Source organism: Macaca fascicularis, chromosome 9 (genome assembly GCF_037993035.2).
Source record: "Macaca fascicularis isolate 582-1 chromosome 9, T2T-MFA8v1.1".
In the NCBI taxonomy this organism is placed as follows: domain Eukaryota; kingdom Metazoa; phylum Chordata; class Mammalia; order Primates; family Cercopithecidae; genus Macaca; species Macaca fascicularis.
Genome location: NC_088383.1, coordinates 33,129,959 through 33,150,316, shown reverse-complemented (window position 1 = coordinate 33,150,316; position 20,358 = coordinate 33,129,959). Strand labels below are relative to the sequence as shown.

At 40.1% G+C, this 20,358-nt stretch overlaps 1 non-coding gene across 1 annotated transcript; it reads left to right on the top strand.

The window, feature by feature from the left end:
- The first annotated feature begins 12,475 nt into the window (after positions 1-12,475).
- Positions 12,476-12,583, top strand: LOC123566951 (U6 spliceosomal RNA). The gene has a single exon (XR_006689667.1). It is a non-coding gene; the product is annotated as a U6 spliceosomal RNA (small nuclear RNA).
- The last annotated feature ends 7,775 nt before the right edge of the window (positions 12,584-20,358 follow it).

Here is a 20,358-nt window from a genome sequence, read left to right as displayed (position 1 = left end):
GCCACACCTTTAATGCTTTGCTGCTTAGATATTTCTTCTGCCAGATATCCTAGCGTGTTGCTCTTCAATTTTACTTTCCACAAAGACCTAGGACATGGACACAATTCTCCCAAGGTCTTACCAATCATAGAACAAGGGTGGTCTTTACTCTAGTTTCCAATTTCTAATGTCCATCTAAGACCTCATCAGAATGGTCTTCCCTGTCCATATTTCTATCAACATTCTGATGATGACCACTTAAGTAATCTCTAAGAAGATTCAGACTTTCTCTACAGCTCTCCTCTTCTTCTGAGCCCTCACCAGAATTGTCCTTCATTTTTCATTCATAACAAACTAGGCTTTTTCTACCAACTCCATTTCTTTCAGCCTCTACCCATCACCTACTTCCAAATTTGCTTCTACATTTTCAGGTATTTGTTATAACAAAAGCTCCACTTCTCAATGCCAATTTTTTTTGACTTAGTCGATTTTGTGCTGCTATAACAGAATACCAGAGACTGACTAGTCTATAATTAACAGAAATTTATTTGGCTCATGGTTCTAGAGGATGGGAAGCCCAAGAGTATGGTACTGGCATCTGGCAAGGGCCTTTGTGCTGTGTCATTCTATGACAGAAGGTGTAAGGGCAAGAGAGTGTAAGAGAGGAGCAAGAGAGGGCTGGCCTCACTTTTACAACAAATCCACACTCAGGATAATTAACCTATTCATGCAATGATGACATTAATCTATTCATGAAGGAATAGCACTCATGACCTAATCATCTCTTTTTCAACCCCCCAACACTGTTGCATTGGGGATTAAGTTCCCAATACATGAACTTGGTGGGGGTGCACCTCAAACCATAGCACTGGCCTCCTTCACAGTGAACCCTTTCCAGAACAACTCACTTAAAATTATAGTCTCCACAGCCAATTGGAATCTTCTTAACCCTCTGTCCTGTTTTATCTTTTTTTCTCACTGATCATCATTTAATAAGTTTTATTTTATTTAATTAATTTATTTAACCTTCCTCAAATACACAAAAATGTTATAAATTTTATAGGACAAGGATTTTCTCATTGTTCATTGGTATGTCTCAAGCACCTAAAATATACCTGTCAGCCAGGTACAGGGCACACCTATAGCCCTAGCTACTTGAGAGGCTGATGTGGGAGGATCATTTGAGCTCAAGAGTTCAAGTGCAGTGGGGGTAACATAGTAAGTACTCAATGTATGAGTGTAGAAAAAGTGGATTATACATTGCCATTCTCCCTTCTAATATCTAATATCAACATACTATCTAATTCAGATTTGATAGTATGTTGTTATAAAGTATCTCTTTTAATTACCACATTCTGGTTGTTAATCTCATCTTACCAATTATATGTGTTCTGGAGCTAAAAACAGAGGAGGGGGGTACGGATGAGAAAAGTGATTCAATAACATTGTTGAAGAAATAATAATTGTATAGTCTGAAAATCTAAATTTGGCCTATGATCATACTTTACACAAAAATGAATAGGCTATATACATAACATGTTTTTAAATGGTATAAAGCCACAGAAAATAGAATTTTATTTTATCACCAGAGAAGTAGCATATAATGCCTATATTGTAAAAAGGAATCAAATAAATTTGTAAAATATAGTTAAGATTTTAATACACAAATGGCCAAGTATGAATAGACAATTTATATATGGATACTGATATGGTTTGGCTCTATGTCCCCACCCAAATCTCATGTGGAATTGCAATTCCCACGTGTCAGGGGAGGGGCTTGGTGGGAGGTGATTGGATCGTGGGGGCGGATATCTCGCTTGCTGTTCTCATGATAGTGAGTTCTCATGAGACCTAATGGTTTAAAAGTGTGTGGCACTTCCCCCTTCGCACTCTCTCTCTCTCTCCTGCCACCATGCGAAAATGGTGCTTGCTTCCCCTTTGCCTTCTACCATGATTTTAAGTTTCCTAAGGCCTCCCAGACATGCTTCCTGTTAAGCCTGCAGAACTGTGAGTCAATTAAACCTCTTTTCTTTATAAATTACCCAGTCTCAGGTAGTTCTTTATAGCAGTGTGAGATCAGACTAACACAGATACACAAGTTGTAAACGAACACGGAAAAAATCTTCAGTGAGTTAACAAAAATGTAAATGAAGACAATATGGTGTCACAGCCTTGATAACTATATAGTAATATAGTAAAATGGTTACGATGAAGTTACATTAAAAAGACAAAATTGAAAATTACATCTGTCAGCTGGACACAGTGGTGTACTTCTACAGTGCACTTCTACAGCTACTTGAGAGGCTGAGGTGGGAAGATCACTTGAGGCCAGGAGTTCAAATGCAGCCTGGGTAACATAGTAAGACCCTGTCTCTAAGAAACATTTTTTAAAATTTTAGTTTCAAAAAACTGTATCTGTCACGTTTATAGGTATCCACATGGACATGGACGGGAAGGGAACCTAAAAGTTGGATATAATTTGGTCTGCAGGGTATATGAGCATACTAAAATTTAACATTCACTTGATTTTTGTCCCTATGCTATATTTCAGTATTTTTACATCTGAGGTCAATCTTCATCTGACCAGATTTAGTTTTGTTGTTGTTGTTGTTATTTTAAACTGAGAAGTATTCATTTTTCTGTCCCTTTCACACAATACCTTTTCCAGAGCATTAAGTTTTAGAGGTTTTTGTTTGTTTGTTTGTTTGTTTTCTTTTGAGATGGAATCTCACTGTCTTGCCCAAGCTGGAGTGCAGTGGCTCAATCTCAGCTCACGGCAACCTCTGTCTCCCAAGTTCAAGCGATCTTCCTGCCTCGGGCTCGTGAGTAGCTGTGATTATAGGTGCGTGCCACCACGCCCGGCTAATTTTTGTATTTTTAGTAGAGACGAGGTTTCACCATATAGGCCAGGATGGTATCGAACTCCTGACCTCATGATCTGCCAGCCTTGGCCTCCCAAAGTGCTGGGATTACAGGTGTGAGCCACAGGGCCCAGCAAGCTTTGGAGTTTTGAAAGACAGAAGAGGCCGGGCGCGGTGGCTCAAGCCTGTAATCCCAGCACTTTGGGAGGCCGAGACGGGAGGATCACGAGGTCAAGAGATCGAGACCATCCTGGCTAACACAGTGAAACCCCGTCTCTACTAAAAATACAAAAAAAAACTAGCCGGGCGAGGTGGCGGGCGCCTGTAGTCCCAGCTGCTCGGGAGGCTGAGGCAGGAGAATGGCATAAACCCGGGAGGCGGAGCTTGCAGTGAGCTGAGATCTGGCCACTGCACTCTAGCCTGGGCGACAGAGCGAGACTCCGTCTCAAAAAAAAAAAAAAAAAGAAAGACAGAAGAGCACAGATGTTGCAGGCACAGACTATGAGGCCAAACCACCCCAATTTGAATCCCAGTTCAGCATCTGACTAGCTGGGTGACCTTGGACAAATGGCTCTGTTTCTTATCTTTAAATAGTCATAGTAATAATGATTTCTAACTCATGTGGTTACTGCAAGGACTAAATGGGTTAATGCATATAAAGCACTTAGAACAGTACCTGGCACTGGATACTAATCAGATATTACTAATTATTTATTTTTCTCTCTCTTCCTTAATATTCATTTTAAAATCCTCTTGATCAAGTTGAGTCTCTTGCCAAACATCCTTTCCAACCTTAATGAGAATCCCAGGATCACTTGGTCAGGAGTCTATGATTTTAAAATTATAAACAATGGTGCAGGTCATCAAAATCTGACCGCCATTGCCATCTTTGTAGCTATCCAACCACAGAACACAGCCAGGCAAGTCTCAGTTTCTCCAGGTGACAGGGCATGGTAGAAGAGGTTGAGATCTGGAGCTAAACCATCCAACTGTGGGGACATACAATGGAAAACCAGACCCAACTCTAGGTGCAAGGAAATTCCATCAAAACATGTACTGAATACTTGTCATGTTCCAGGTATTGTGCTGTGACTAAAACTAGACTAGTAAACAAGACAGACAGTCATTGCCTTCATAAGCTCAAAGGCAAAGACAAACATTCAATACTTACAAGTACTGGCGGGGCACGGTGACTCACACCTGTAATCCCAGAACTTTGGGAGGCCAAGGTGGGAGGACCACCTGAGGTCAGGAGTTTGCAGCTAGCCTGGCCAACATGGTGAAATCCTGTCTCTACTAAAAATAAAATTAGCCGGGCGTGGTGGTGGGCGCCTGTAATCCCAGTTACTTAGGAGGCTGAGGCAGGAGAATCGCTTGAACCTGGGAGGCAGAGGTTGCAGTGAGTGGAGATCGTGCCATTGCACTCCAGCCTGGGTGACAGAGCAAGACTCCGTCTCAAAAAAAAAAAAAAAAAAAAAAAAAAAAAAAAAAATTACAAGTGCAATAAGTGCTACTAAGAGGTTCAGGGTTCCATGGAAGTTCATAGTCTGACAAGCAGGTTTTGTGATTACATGGTCTCAGTCAACAAATCACAGGTTTGACCAGTGTACACTGGCACCTGGCAATAAGAAATCCAGAGCAGGTATTACTCAAAAACACACTCAGGCATGCAGGGGGTCTTCATTCAGGAAGTCCCCGCCACCCGGCTAGGGTTCAGGTAGAGAATTTCAGATACTGAGAAGAGTTTGACAGGATGTCATACCCTGACAGGAGGTGAAAGGGATATATACCATTCTAGCACTGCAAGTAATTCAGTATGGCTAGAACCTAGAGTGGAGGGAGTGCCAAGAAATAAGGCTGGGGTAGTAAACAGGGATTAGATCTTAAAAGCATTTATTGATACATGTGTGTGGTGTGTATCTGCCAGGTAAAGCCACAGCTTATGCTGGCCATGAGTACTGTAAGACTCAGCTCTTCTTCTGCCCCTTTCTACCTATTCATAGCACAAAACTGAGCCTCAGCTGATGGGGAGAGGAGTTTTCTGACTATCATGTTGCTCCAAGTGGCTCAAACCTATACTTGTAACCAATATGACCTGTGTATTTGCCGTCAGGGTACACACAAGAAATAAGTTTCTTTTTTCCTCTCTCTCTCTCTCCCCCTCTCTCTCCTCTCTCTCCTGCTTTTTAAGTTCAAAGTCCAATAACCTCTTTTTGTTTGTTTGTTTTTTGAGACAGAGCCTCACTCTGTTGCCCAGGCTGGTGTGCAGTGTCATCTTCTCAGCTCACTGCAACTTTCACCTCCCAGGTTCAAGCGATTCTCCCACCTTGGCTTCCTGAGTAGCTGGGACTACAGGCATGTGCCACCACGCCCAGCTGATTTTCTTTTCTTTTCTTTCCTTTTCTTTTTGTTTTGTTTTGTTCTTGTTGTTTGTTTGTTACAGATGGGGTTTCACCATGTTGGCCAGGCTGGTCTCGAACTCCTGACCTCAAGTGATCCACTCACATTGGCCTCCCAAAGTACTGGGATTACAGGCCTGAGCCACCATGCCAGGCCCAAACTCCAACAACTTATTTTCTAATGAATAAGTATCCCAGTGTTTATTTACCTTCTCCTCCCATGTATTGAAAGGGAATAATAATGTTGCCCTCAATTTCTCTATGAATGATGCTTGCTGAAGCTGGGTACTAATGCTAGCGGATGGCGGCATGGAAGGAATCTCTGCTGAGAACGCTAGGTCCAAAGGGCAGAAAGACTCATATTTTATTGAAAAAGTGTGTGGATTTTTTGTTTGTTTGTTGTTGTTGTTGTTGTTGTTGTTTGAGACAGGGTTTCACTCTGTTTGCCAGGCTGGAGTGCAGTGCTGTGATCATAGCTCACTGCAGCCTTCTGGGCTCAAGCAATCCTGACATCTTAGCCTCCTGAGTAGTTGGGACTACAGATGTGCACCACCACACTCCACTAATTTGTTTTTTTGTTTTTTGTTTTTGTTTTTGTTTTTGTTTTTGTTTTTGTAGAGACAAGATCTCACGATGTTGCCCAGGCTGGTCTCAAACTCCTAAGCTCAAGTGATCCTCCTGCCTCAGCCTCCCAAAGTGCTGGGATTACAGACGTGAGCCATCACACCCAGCTCATGCGTTGTGAGTTGTTTCTTGGAATCATGCCGACATTCACAAGGTTGTCTTTTCCAAACTATACAATTTTGGATCTACATTTGTGTTATGAACACTAACTGCTTATACTGCATAGATGAAATTTTTTGAAATGATTTCAAATTTATAACAAGTTTGACATTCTACTGGTAGGAAGAACTTTCCCTTCTTTCTGTTTACTTATTTATTTATATATGTATGGGCTTGTGGATTCCTACTTTATTCAAGGAGCTGTAATCTGTGACTATCATTACTTTTGTGCTCACATTGGTCTAGATTTGACAGGTTGAATCCCGTCAAGCTGGATCGTTTTCCTTGGACAAGTCTTCATCATTCTTTAAGCATTTCCTTACTCTCATGAGCAAAAGTAGTCCAAAATCATCTCGTGGCCGAGTGCGGTGAGTGACACCTGTAATGCCAGCACTTTGGGAGGCCAAGACGGGCGGATCACAAGGTCAGGAGATCAAGACCATCCTGGCTAACACAGTGAAACCCCATCTCTACTAAAAATACAAAAAATTAGCTGGGCGTGGTGGTGGGCGCCTGTAGTACCAGCTACTCGGGAGGCTGAGGCAGGAGAATGGCGTGAACCTGGGAGGCAGAGGTTGCAGTGAGCCGAGGTTGCGCCACTGCACTCCAGCCTGGGTGACAGAGCGAGACCCTGTCTAAAAAATAAAAATAAATAAAATAAATCATCTCGTACTTTCTCTGCCTCAATCCTGGAACCAATCATTTCCAACAAGTACTGGTTCCTTTCAGCAGGTACGGATATTTAGAAATCAAGATCTAGGCACTTTGTAGGATTATTTCTCCAGAGTTGCCATTGTTTGTATACTGTCTCAGACAACAGAGCTAGGAGATAGATGTGTATGTGTGTACACATAGACACATACACATACATCTATGTCTATTTCTGTATCTCTCAGTGCATATATACTAAACACATCCATCTACATATCAATACTTCATTTCAGCCCAGCATCTCAGGCTTCTCTCCAGCCTTCCTCCTTCCATATTTATAAATCTCTTTTCCAATAGTGAGAAACTTGACTATCATTATCCTCTCAATATGTTTATTTATTTGCTCAAATTCTCTGTATGTAACTTATCTGTCTACCATGCCAGTTGCCTCCTCAGTCCCCAGAGACTGCACCTTCACAGCTTCTCCTTTTCCAAAAGAGGAGAATCAGTGGGAAAAGTGGTCTAATGGAAAGGAAGGAAGGAAGGAAGGAAGGAAGGAAGGAAGGAAGGAAGGAAGGAAGGAAGGAAGGAAGGAAGGAAGGAAGGAAGGAAGGAAGGAAGGAGCCAATAATCCAATTGTAGGGTTTCTCACTTACAGATTGTTCAGTAATCTAAGGGCTTAATAAAAAGAAGAGTTTAATCCTGCTTACAAGTGCCAAATATGGAAAGAAAGGGAGAGACTAATCAGTATTCAACTGCCTGTGCTTCTTGCAGAAACTCAGTCTCTGTTCAATAATATTCTCAAAGTCCTACAGAGGCTCTTCTATTGTGATTATGGTTGAGGACATTACTGCCAGAGTCACAGTAATATACCCATTTAGATTCTACAGTTATAGCTCTCCTAACTCACACTCACATGCTCCTCCATGATCAACCACTACGCCACAACAACTGCATTAAAAGGAGCTTTTACACAGTGCTGAAACTAACCCTCCCCCATGCAAGCTTTTATATTGAAAGCTCAGGCTCTTGGGAACGAACTGTAATGACAAAAATATATTATAAGGAGTTGTTAGGCCTTTATCTTCTCTAGAAAAGATCTTGGTATCCTTTTAAGGAAAAAAAAATAGTGATAATCTCTGATTTTTTCAGGGAAGTGGTGATGTTTAACGGGTCCTACAATTTACAAAATTCTAGGGCACATATAATCTCATTTAAGAAAAGATAGAGGCCAGGCATGGTGGCTCACAAGTGTAATCCCAGCACTTTGGGAGGCCAAATCAGGAGGATCACTTGAACCAAGGAGTTCGAGGCCAGCCTGGGCAAGGTAGTGAGACTCTACCTCTAAAAAACATTTTTTAAAAAATTCGCTAGATGCGGTGGCACATACCTGTAGTCCCAACTACACAGGAGGCTGAGGTGGGAGGATCCCTTGAGCCCAGGAGTTCCATGTGGCAATGAACGATGATCACACCACTGCATTCCAGCCTGGGGAACAAAGCAAGACCCCCATCTTTAAAAAAGGGAAAAAAATATGTAAATACCTTTAGACTTGTGTGGAATGTTGAATATTTGGTTATGCTTGGAAGACTTCAACTGAATTCTAATATGTGAATGATCTTCTTCACTGTCTCTTAGGCAAAGAAGTCTTAGCAAATTCTCTTTTTTTTTTCTTTTTTTTTCTTTTTTTTTTTTTTTTTTGACAGGGTCTCACTCTGTCACCCAAGCTGGAATACAGTGGCACATTCATGACTCACTGCAGCTTCGACCTACTGGGCTCAGGTGATCCTCCCACCTCAGCCTCCTGAGTAGCTGAAACTAAAGGCCCATGCCATCAGGAGCAAATTCTAATACTAATCTGAATTCCTTCTTAGATAACAAAGTACTCTTCATGTAAGTCCCTTGATTAGGTGGTATTATCCTTCCTCAACAACATCACATCAAAGCCAACCTTTAGAAATTTTCCTTTAAAGTCCGGAAGCCAGTTTTCTGGGCCAAGTCTGTCCAGCAAAAGATCAAAATGCCAACAGCAGAATGAATAAATAAATTGTAGTATATTTCAAACAGTGTAATATTATAGAGCAATGAGTGAGCTACAACTATGCAACAATATGAATGAATCTCACCAACAAAATGCTAAGTAAAAGAAACTAAACAAGAAAGTATACATTGTATGATTCTGTTTATATAAGATTTAAACATAGACAAAGCCAAGGTATGGTACTAGAAGTCAGGAGAATAGTTACTTTTGTGAAGGAGTAACTGGATGAGAGCACAAATGGGGTTTCTATGAATCTAATACTCTTCTGTTTCTTGAACTACATCCTATTTGTTTTGCAAAATGTCATCAAACTATACACTTGCAATTTGCATAGTTTTTAGTATGTATGTTAAATTCGATAAAATAAATATGCCTCGGCTGAGTGTGGTGACTCACACCTGTAATCTCAGCACTTTGAGAGGCCGAGGCAGGTGGATTACTTGAGGTCAGGAATTCAAGACCAGCCTGCTGAATATAGTAAAACCCTGTCTCTACTAAAAATACAAAAATTACCTGGACATGGTGGCACGCGCCTGTAAGCCCAGATACTCAGGAGGATGAGACAGGAGAATTGCTTGAACTCTGGAGGCAGAGGTTGCAGTAGGTCGAGATGGCGCCACTGCACTCCAGCCTGGGCAACAAGAGTGAAACTCTGTCTCATAAATAAATAAGTCTCAAAAGACTCCTTAAATGAAAGTACGGTTGATCCTTAAGGATATCCAGAAGTTTTCAGAACAAAAAAAAACATTCATAGGTCACTTTCTAACATACTCAGGAAAGAGCAAAATTGTGTATGTCCCCAACAAGATGGCAATTATCTTCTTCTCTGTCTCAATCCCAGTTTTTCCTGTCTAGTTTAACTCTTTATCTTTGAATGAGATACCTCTAAGACCATGTGGGTACTGTTGAATGGCTGGAAACTTTCAGAGATGAGGAGCCTCCATGTTTACCCCAATATTTTTGAGAAAGCTGACTCTCACCAAGTCAGATTTGCTACAGTAATGTGTGACTGCGAGCCTACTCAACATCAATGCACTTTCAAGGCCTGAGACTGCGCCTCCAGGTGGAAGTGGTAAAGTCCAATCATGACAAATGAATACTGCCAGGAAGATGCAACCATCTTTCAAATTTTTAAATTTAAGATTAAACTCAATCAGCCAGAATTGCTAAACTCTTGTCCCATCTTTCCGTCTTAAGAAGCAGATACTTTTGAAAGTCCCATGCCCCAGAGATTCTTTGCCCCTTCCAAATAAGGTGAGCCTACAAGTACATTTAAAGCTATGAGACCTAAACTGGTGGGGGGAAATCAGCTTTTTGTTGCTTTGGAGAAGAAAAAGAAAAGAAATGAAATGAAATGAATTTATTTATTTGTTTAGAGAAAGGATTTTGCTCTGTCACCCAGGCTGGAGAGCAGTGCTGCAATCACAGCTCACTGCAGCGTCTAAGTCCTAAGCTCCAGTGACCCTCCTGCCTCACAGCCTCCTAAGTAGCTGGGACTACAGTCACACACCACCACACCTAGCTAATATTTTTCTTTTTCTTTTTGTAGAGACAAGGTCTCGGCATCTCGTACAGGCTGGTCTCTAACTTCTGGGCTCAAGCAATCCTCCCACTTTAGCGTCCGAAAGTGCTGGGATTACAGGCGTGAGCTACTATGCCCAGCCAAAATTTATTTTGTTTTTTACTCTTCCTTTTCTATAGAATTCAAAAAAAAATGTTAACCACACACAAGTTTTTGAACTCCCATTTGGCACTTTAGGAAGTTATTTAATCCTAAGGTAAAAAATATTTAACTGTTCCCTAGATCCACACTTAATGGATGTATGCAACTACTGAATATATTTGCAGCAGCATTTTTCTGTAATAAAGAGTTCAAGGTTGATGGTTTATTATGCCTATTCTTGCCACATTATTATTGTCACAGCTATTCACACCTCAAATCTTGTTCAACTTATTTAAAAACCCTTTCTGTCTTTTTTCTATTACTACTCAGTCACCTTTGCAGGCTTTTTTTCAATTATTGGTAAACGTTCCTTATTCTCAGCCCAATTAATGGAATTACTATAATATCTAACCATAAATTTTTATTTTTGCTCCATATATTTCTTCCAATAAATCGCAACTTGCCTCATCCCTAAGTCAAGCTATACTCTTCACTCTTGGCAGCTGAAAAACTGAAAGGATGTCTCTGATGATCATTCTCAGTGGATCATGACTCTCATCACATAATCCCTACATTTGGGCAATGGACGATTTATTTGAATTTTCTTGAATAATAAAATTATTGTTACAACGGTTCCATCATTCATATATTTTCCTAAGAGACTGCTGGGCCCTTTTTTGCTCATCCAGTAACGAATAATACCCATGAGTGTAGCTACCACCTAAGTAACCCATGCAGTATTTTTTATTTGATTTATTTACTTATTTATTTATTTTTTGAGACACGATCTCACTCTGTCACCCAGGTTGGCATGCAGTGGCAAGATCTCGGCCCACTGCAACCTCTGCCTCCTGGATTCAAACAATTCTCCTGCCTCAGCCTCCAGAGTAGCTCGGATTACAGGCGCCTGCCACCACCCCTGGCTAATTTTTGTGTTTTTTCAGTGGAGACAGGGTTTCACCATGTTGGCCAGGCTGGTCTCAAACTCCTGACCTCAAGTGATCCGCTTGCCTCAGCCTCCCAAAGTGCTGGGATTACAGGTGTGAGCCACCTGCCTAGACTCATGCAGTATTTTATAAGCCCATAAAAAAGTAAAAGGAATCTTTCAGGATGGCATATATGTTTCCAAAGTCAATGGATTAATCCAGAATGATCATCAGAAGTAGAATTTAGCTTAGGAATCAGGTCTTGAAATTCTTACCACTAGGAACATTTATCATTCTTTTTTCTTCCATTCTTAATCTCCCTACTACTGTGATCATTTCCTCCCCCCCAACTTATAAGTTTCTAAGCCCCTTGTTTGAAGATCTTACCATGTTTTTTGCTTTTCTTCACCCATCTTAAGACTCAAAATCTGCAAGTAGGGCTCACCAAACTTTCTAGTCATATCCAAGAGGAGAAATTTTGTCAAACTTGATGCATTCTGATCTCAGCTCTGTATTATACCACTCATTTTCTTTATTTGTAGTGTCTAACTTCTATTAGCTCCTTCATGCCACAATCTAATGCCCTATACTTTCCAGTTACTTCCCGCAATTGGCATGAAAATCTCTCTTTTCCTCACAGATAATGGACTGTAATGAACATAGTAAACAGTTTAAAACCATTTTAAGGGCCAGCCATGGTGACTCACGCCTGTAATCCCAGCACGTTAGTAAGCCGAGGTGGGTTGGTCACTTGAGGTCAGGAGTTCGAGACCAGCTTAGCCAATATGGTGAAACCCCGTCTCTAGTAAAAATAGAAAAATCATCCAGGCATGGTGGTGGCACCTGTAGTCCCAAGATACTCAGGAGGCTGAGGCACAAGAATCCCTGGAACCAGGGAGGCAGAGGTTGCAGTGAGCTGAGATCATGGGCTGCACTCCAGCCTGGGAGACAGAAAAAAAAAAAAAAACATTTTAAAATGGGGGAAATTATGGCACAGAAAATTATATTGCTTTCATACTATTCTATAGTTTATGCAATAGTTTATATAATTGTTAGACGTAAACTACAGGCTTCCTAATTTCCAATACCTGTTTTTGGAAAAGAATTTAGTAGTTATTGTTTTGCCATTGTATTTAGTTTTGAGATTATCCTCCATTAATAACGATACTGTCATGCTCACTTTGGCGGCACAAATACTAAAACTGGAATGATACAGAGAAGATTAGCATGGCTCTTGTGCAAGGATGACACACAAATAATGATATTGTCCTCCCATTAATGGTAGTAATATAAAGTAACCCTTTAAAGTAATATATTTAAGCTAGGATGTCACTAATTTAAAGAAAATTTAAGTAAATACAAGTAAGGGTGATAGGATATGGCAAAATTTTGATGATCAAATTATTAAGTCTGGGAAGCATCACTAATTGAGAAACACTGTAAAGTCTAGTGTAAAATGATGGCAGAGGAATTGAGATTCAGGAATGCCTTATCCTAGTCTCTGGGTGATACTTAATGGTACATCCTTTGCCACTTCATGACACAGGAGGTCCTAACGGCAAGAGCCAAAGCCAGATTTCCTGCTCTGCTTTAATCCAGCCTATAGCTGGTGTCACTGCCTTCTCTACTGGCTAGCAATCGAGGAAAGACTCCTATCACAAGCCTGGAACGGCCAGGGAATATGCGGACAGAAGCAAATCTGAGTAACAGTGTTCACATCCTGTAAAAAACCATAACACTAGCTCAAATAAAGAAACAGACAAGCTTGCCAGGATCGAGGAGAATAGTAATTTTTGCTCTTGGCAAAGCCATAAGAGGAAAGGTCCAGTTGATGGGTTGGGAACGAGGGGTGGGGTCTTTTACAAAGATCTGGTCTTAAAGCCTTAACAACAGGGATGAATTTAGAGGAGAAAGCTCATGCTTTTAAGAATTTTTTGTTTTTTGAGACAGACTCTCGCTCTGTTGCCCAGGCTCAAGTGCTGTGCAGTAACACCATCTTGGCTTACTGCAACCTCGACTTCCCAGGTTCAAGCGATCTTCCCGTCTCAGCCTCCCAAGTAGCTGGTACTGTAGGCACATGACCACACTTAGCTAACTTTTGTATTTTTAATAGAGATGGGGTCTCTCTATGCTGTCAAGCCTGGTCTCAAACTCCTGAGCTCAACGGCTTCAGCCTCCCAAAGTACTGGGATAGCAGGTGTGAGCCACCACACCCGACAGATGCTTTTAAGAATAAATTAGAGGGCCAAAAATTAAGACAACATGTATTAACCTTGGGGAAAAAACCTTATAACTTTTATAAGCTTTAATTTCTGCATCTGAAAATGAGGAAGACAGTAATAACTGACCTGCCTCAGACCAGCTAATGTGTGTATTGCATGATATAATGCATATAAAATACCAAGTCATGCTTAATGCTCAGTAAATGTGGCTTCCCTATAAAGCCAAAAGACTTCAAGTCAGTCTCTGGACCTTACTAGTTAAGTAACTATAGGTCAGTCTACTTATTTATGGCTCACAATTTTCCAAAATGTACATGAGGTAGATTATAAAAATTCCAAACAATAAAATAGTATGCACAAAACTTCAGAATCAGGGAAAATATAAATTAGAATAGAAAATTAAGACTAGGAGAGAAAATATAACATAGATATTCAGACCAATAAGTCTTACAACAGTACTAATGTGTACTATAGTCCAAAATTAGTTCTGGGGTTCCTGTCAGTCCAAAAGAAATTTGAAAAATGTTCAGTTACAAAATATTCATTCCTTATCCATGAGGAGAAAAAAAACACCAAATGCTGGTGGTAAAACTATGTTGTTTCAGGGTATATCACTTCAATTATCCAATCTTTAAAACAACAAAATATTATCTACCTTTCAGGGTAGAGGTAGAGAATTAAATGAATAACATATGTGAAAAAGTATTTCATAAAATTGATGTACTGTGTAAATGCTACTTATTATTTTATATATCTTAATTTACCCAATAGAGCAGGCTTATCATATGTTTGGACCTTCATTTAAATTACTGAGCTAAAAAGAAACCTTTGTACACTGTTGGTAGGAATGTAAACTAGTACAGTTTGGAGGTTTCTCAAAAAACTAAAAATAGAGCTACCATATGATCCAGCAATTCCATTGCTGGGTATATACCCAAAAGAAAGGAAATCAGTCTATCAGAGAGATACCTGCACTCCCATGTTTGTTGCAGCACTGTTCAGAATAGCCAAGATTTGGAAGAAATCTAAGTGTCCAGCAACAGATGAATGCATAAAGAAAATGTGGTACATATACACAATGGAGTATTACTCAGCCATAAAAAAGCCTGAGATCCCGTCATTTACAATAACATGGATGGAACTGGAGGTCATTATGTTAAATGAAATAAGCCAAGGACAGAAAGACAAACATTGCATGTTTTCATTTATTTGTGGGATCTAAAAATCAAAACAATGGAACTCATGGAGATAGAGAATACAAGGATAGTTACCAGAGGCTGGGAAGGATAGTGGAGGTTGGGGACAGGTGAGGATGGTTAATGGGTACAAAAGATATATATAAAAATGGATAAGACCTAGTATTTGATAACACAACAGGGTGACTATAATCAATAATAATTTAATTATACATTTTAAAATAACTAGAATGGTATAATTGGATTGTTTGTAACACAAAGGATAAATGCTTGAGGGGATGGATATCCCATTTTCCATGATGTGATAATTATGCATTGCATGCTTGTATCAAAACATCTGAGGTACCCCATAAATCTACACACCTACTGTGTATCCACGAACATTAAAAAGTAAAAAACCAAATAAGTAAATAAAATAAATTACTGAGCTAAATCATTTTTACTATAGGAATACTCAGTATTCCCAGGCACTGTTCTAATAATTTACATGTATTCAATTACGACCCACAATAATAGTAGGTACTATAATTACTTTCATTCCGATGAAGAAATCTGGGTACAAACGGCTTAAGTAACATTCCCAAGTTTACTCAGCTAGTAGGTGATGGTGCTAAGATTGATATCCAGGAAATCTGGCTCCTGAGACCATCCCGGTATACAAATATAAAAAGGTATAAATGACATATGCTTACAGCCCTCTGTAACTATAAAAGCTTCCAACCTATAAATTAAACATAAGCCTAGCAAGAAAACTAATAAGTGAAAGGTATTAATTTTACGTGACATGCCATATTGTTTTCTCATCACCAGTTGTAGCATGAATTTGATAGCATTATGGTCAGGTTATTAACAGGTCCTGTGAGATGACAATTTCCCATCACTTTTTTTCATTCAGATTACTGGAAACCATTTGTTTATACAGCTTGTTGTGATATGTGGCCTTCCCTTGGTATAAATGTATCATTTACATATTAAGTCAGCTTTCATTCTTTTCTCATTAGCTCTCTGATTAAAATAGAATTGCTCGCTTCTAACTCAATTACAAACACAAACACAAGACTAAAATTGCAGGATAACACTTGGCTACAGAGAGGTTACCTAGATGATCCAGGGGCTGCTTATATTGTTTTTTAAGTTACATTGAAATGAAAATGTAAAATTCTCATAGAGAAGGCCAAGTTCAGTAGCTCATGCCTGTAATCCCAGCACTTTGGAAGGCCAAGGCAGGAGGATTTCTTGAAGCCGAGAGTTTAAGACCAGTCTGGGCAACATAGGGAAACCCCATCTCTACAAAAATGTAATAAACTTAGGTTGGTGTGCTGAGTAGTCCCAGCTACTCAGAAGGCTGAGGTGGGAGGATCACTTGAGCCCAGAAGTTTGAAACTGCAGCGAGCTGTAATTGTGCCATTGTACTCCAGCCTGGGCAATAAAGCAAGACCCAGTCAAAAAAGAAAAAAAAAAAAAAAACACCCACAGAGAGTTCATAAACATCAGTGTCTCTAGTTTGAGAACTCCCACCACAGAGTACTCTCAAGAAGGCAGGCAACCCGACTGCATCTCTGTAATTTGATGGGCAACCCGATTCCAGACTCTGCCGAAGAAGAACCACTGGAGTATCCCCTCCTTCTAGGAAGAGCAAAAAGTCTGTAAGCACCACCTGTATTCTCCTGAGGTTCCATCCTTTCCTACCATGTACCTAGGACTCTTCCAGGCATCCTGAAGTAGGGAGTTCAGCTGGTTTGTGTCCTATTTTGATACTGACTACTGGGGAGAGGAACAGTAAGGAGAGATTTGGCGACAGTAAATCTGTTCTGATGGTACCGAGTTCCGTATGCTGGCTTGGGAAACCTCAGAAGGGTAGAAGGCTTTTTTGTAAGGGTTCTTTTGCCAACAGCAAATTCCCAGCATCATGTTTGGCTCAGAGTCCCAAACCCTAAAGGGTTGTAGCTCTGAACAAATAGCCTAGCCCCTACATGGACTTCCCAGGGTGAAAGCTGGCCCAGAAGCACTGCTTCAGGATTGGTTCAAACAGGAAAAAATTCGGCCTGTCTCCTTGTAAATACCCCCTCAAATTATGGTTTGCAAATTGAGGTTTGATATATTGGTTTTCCAAATACGTACAACAGACACAGCAAAATTGAGTTGACAGTGCACACAGTTTAAGATATCTGTTAGTGAAAATTACATTTTAAGACTTCCGTGATGACACTGAATATATTGCAACTGAGAGGCCAAGACAGAGTCCAGCGTGTCAGCTTCTGGCTTAAAATTTCCTCAAAATAAAGCACCCTTAACACATATCTTTATGAACAGTGCTGAGAGTGAAGGCTGGACCCTAAAATAGAGTGACGCTAACTCACTCTCAGGATGTCGGAAACCTGATCATGGTCTCATGGACATTTTACACCAACTCCTGGATAAGTAATCTCTTTAGGAAACTCCTAGTGAAGATAAATAGTGTTCAACTAGAATTTCCTTTTGCTAGTGAGAAGCAATGAGGCCAATGATGACAAGTCAAAAATCAAGGGTGGTCAGGTCAAGAGGTGATCATGCACATGGTGATCACCTTGTGCATTCACACAAACAGATGGCTGCCCCGGGGGCGATAGGGTTTTTTTTTTTTTTTTAAGTGTATCTAAAGTGATCATATTTCCTGATTTTCCCTGTATTTAAAGCAATCACATGTATGACAAGTGAGCATGTTTTCCTGATTTTCCAACCTGTTATCTCAGTACAATTATTATTAATTTATCTTCTTGAGACAGAGTCTCATTATTGTCGCCCAGGCTGGAGTGCAATGGTGTGATCTCAGCTCACTGCAACCTCTGCCTCCCAGGTTCAAGTGATTCTCCTGCCTCAGCCTCCCAAGCAGCTGGGACTTAGGCACACACCACCATGCCTGGCTAATTTTTGTATTTTTAGTAGAGACGGGGTTTCACCATGTTGGCCAGGCTTAACTCCTTACCTTAAGTGATCTGCCTGCCTCGGCCTCCCAGAGTGCTGGGATTACAGGTGTGAGCCACCATGCTCAGCCAGTACAATTATTAATCGTGCCATTTTCACTCTTGAAAATGTCGTAGATTTTACTATAAGTTGTATGATCACACTATTTATGGCACAATCCCATATTATTTTATGCTCCACCTCTCCTCCTTCAATACCTCCTCTCCCTCATTCCCTAGGATTCCCACATCTTTGGTTTTGCCCATTGGTGATCTTTCCCTGTTTTCCAAGTGTTTTATGCTCCAGCATTACCCTCAATTCAATATTCACCCCCCAAAACACTATTCATTCAACTCAGATGATTTTGGTGTATTCGTTCATTTTCACACTGCTGATAAAGACATACCCACAACTGGGTAATTTATAAAGAAAAAGAAGTTTAATGGATTCACAGTTTCATGTGGCTGGGGAGATCTCACAATCATGGTGGAAGGGGAAAGGCACGTCTTACATGGCAGCAGACAATACAAAGCTTGTGCGGGGAAACTCCCCCTTATAAAACTATCAGATCTCATGAGACTTATTCAGTATCACAGAACAGCACGGGAAAGACCAGCCCCCATGATTCAATTACTTCCCACCAGGTCCTTCCCATGACACGTGGAAATTGTGGGAGCTACAATTCAAGATGAGATTTGGGTGGAGACACAGACAAACCACATCACTTGGTAAATGACCCAAAGCAAAAAAGCAATCTTACCATCTCATTTTAAGTAGCCTATACATGTGCTATGGTTTTATAAAACATTTAGAATTATAGAGGGGAGACAGTTTTCTAATGCTTCTTGCAAAATCTCTGCCCTTTATCAAAGTAAGGTGTAATAGTGTTAATTATGTAATCACTCCTGTCTGAGTTATTTTTGTGAGTGCTATTATATATACTTGTTCAGTTATATAATAGGGATTGCTGACTTGGCACCCTTTATTCTGAAAGTTTGCCAACACAAAAAGAAGTACAGGAAAAGGCACTGTAAAGAGATCCAGAGAAAGAGGACTACAAGTGGTTGGGATACCCTTTGCTACACATTTTCCGAATGGCGAGTAATGACTGTATATTACTTTTATATTACTTTTACCATCTGGTAAAAAAAAATGAATACAATAGAAGAGAATCATTCACAATACATGAATAAAGGTCATTTAGACTATAGTTATTTTTATCCATATGAAAACCTGAAAGCTTAATTTGACATTAGATAATAGTTGACTGGTTATAAATCTATGTATTTATATCACAGATACATTAAATACTGCTTTTTTCAATGGTTAAAGAGTTGAAGTGGCCGGGCATGATGGCTCTAGCCTGTAATCCCAACACTTTGGGAGGCCAAGGCAGGCAGATCATTTGAGGTCAGGAGTTCGAGACCAGCTTGGCCAACATGGTGAAACCCTGTCTCTACTAAAAATGCAAAAACTAGCCAGGCATGGTGGTGCATGCCAGTAATCCCATCTACTCAGGAGCTGAGACAGGAGAATCACTTGAACCCAGGAGGTGGAGGTTGCAGTGAGCTGTGATTGCGCTATTGCACTCCAGCCTGGGCAACACAGGGAGACTCCATCTCAAAAAAAAAAAAGAGTTGAAGTGAATCTTCACACTGGCAATCCAGCTTTACAAGAACTGCCTGTCTTTTACTAGTTAACCTTACTGACAATGTAAAGGCCCCATGCTTCCAGTGTGAGGTCCTGTATGGTGTTAACCCAGCCAGACAGAAAATAGATGCTGCTTCTCTGCACCACCTACTCTAAGCACCTGAATTTCTATTGCAATTGTCAGTTTAGGGCTATTCAGTCTCAAAATATAGCCGAAAACAACGCCCAAAGTGTTATTTTAATGCAATACAGTACGAAGACAATAGGATTCGTTAATAATAACTGGCTAAATATTAAGAACATAATAAACCACCTGCATGGATTCTGTTATTAATGTCAAGTCCCTCTCCCCACTCCCTGTAGTAAGGAATTATAAGAACCTTTAGCTAGACATAGCTAGGAAAGTTATTTATGATTTGATTCGATTAAACTCCTCTTCCTTTGTCATCCTGGGCCTGAATTATTTGCTGACTCTCTTTTTGCTCCAATAATGATTCATATTCCATAACAGTAAATGGCCTTTCTTGTGTGGCAGCTTTAATGATCTCTTACAGAAAATTCTGTCTCCCTTTCTGTAATTGCTCAAGGTTTATACTTTAAGTGAAAGGCTTTACCAACTGTGTTTCTATTGCTATAGCTATTCCAGTTTTTCTTTCACCTCATAACTCCGTGCAATGCTGACATTTTAAACAGTACGGTTTCTGCCAATGTATGAGTTTTCTCATCTCTACCCTGCACTGGGACATAGGAATAGGTAGGAACAGCCAGGAGAAGAAGTTCAATATAGTTTTCTTTTTTTAAGAGCAAAATGCATAACTTTCATTGAATACTAGACGAAACATTCTCCCTGGTGCTTTTACTATAGTACTTCCTGTATCATATTACAACAAAACCTCAACCTAGAGTTTTGCTGTTTAACCACTTCATATCCACTAGCTCTACTATAGTTCAGTTACCATAGAGCCGAGAATTCTGATAAGCCATTTACAAATGAGAAATTTGATTAATGGCTAAGGTCACTCAAGATGTAGGGCTCATAAATGA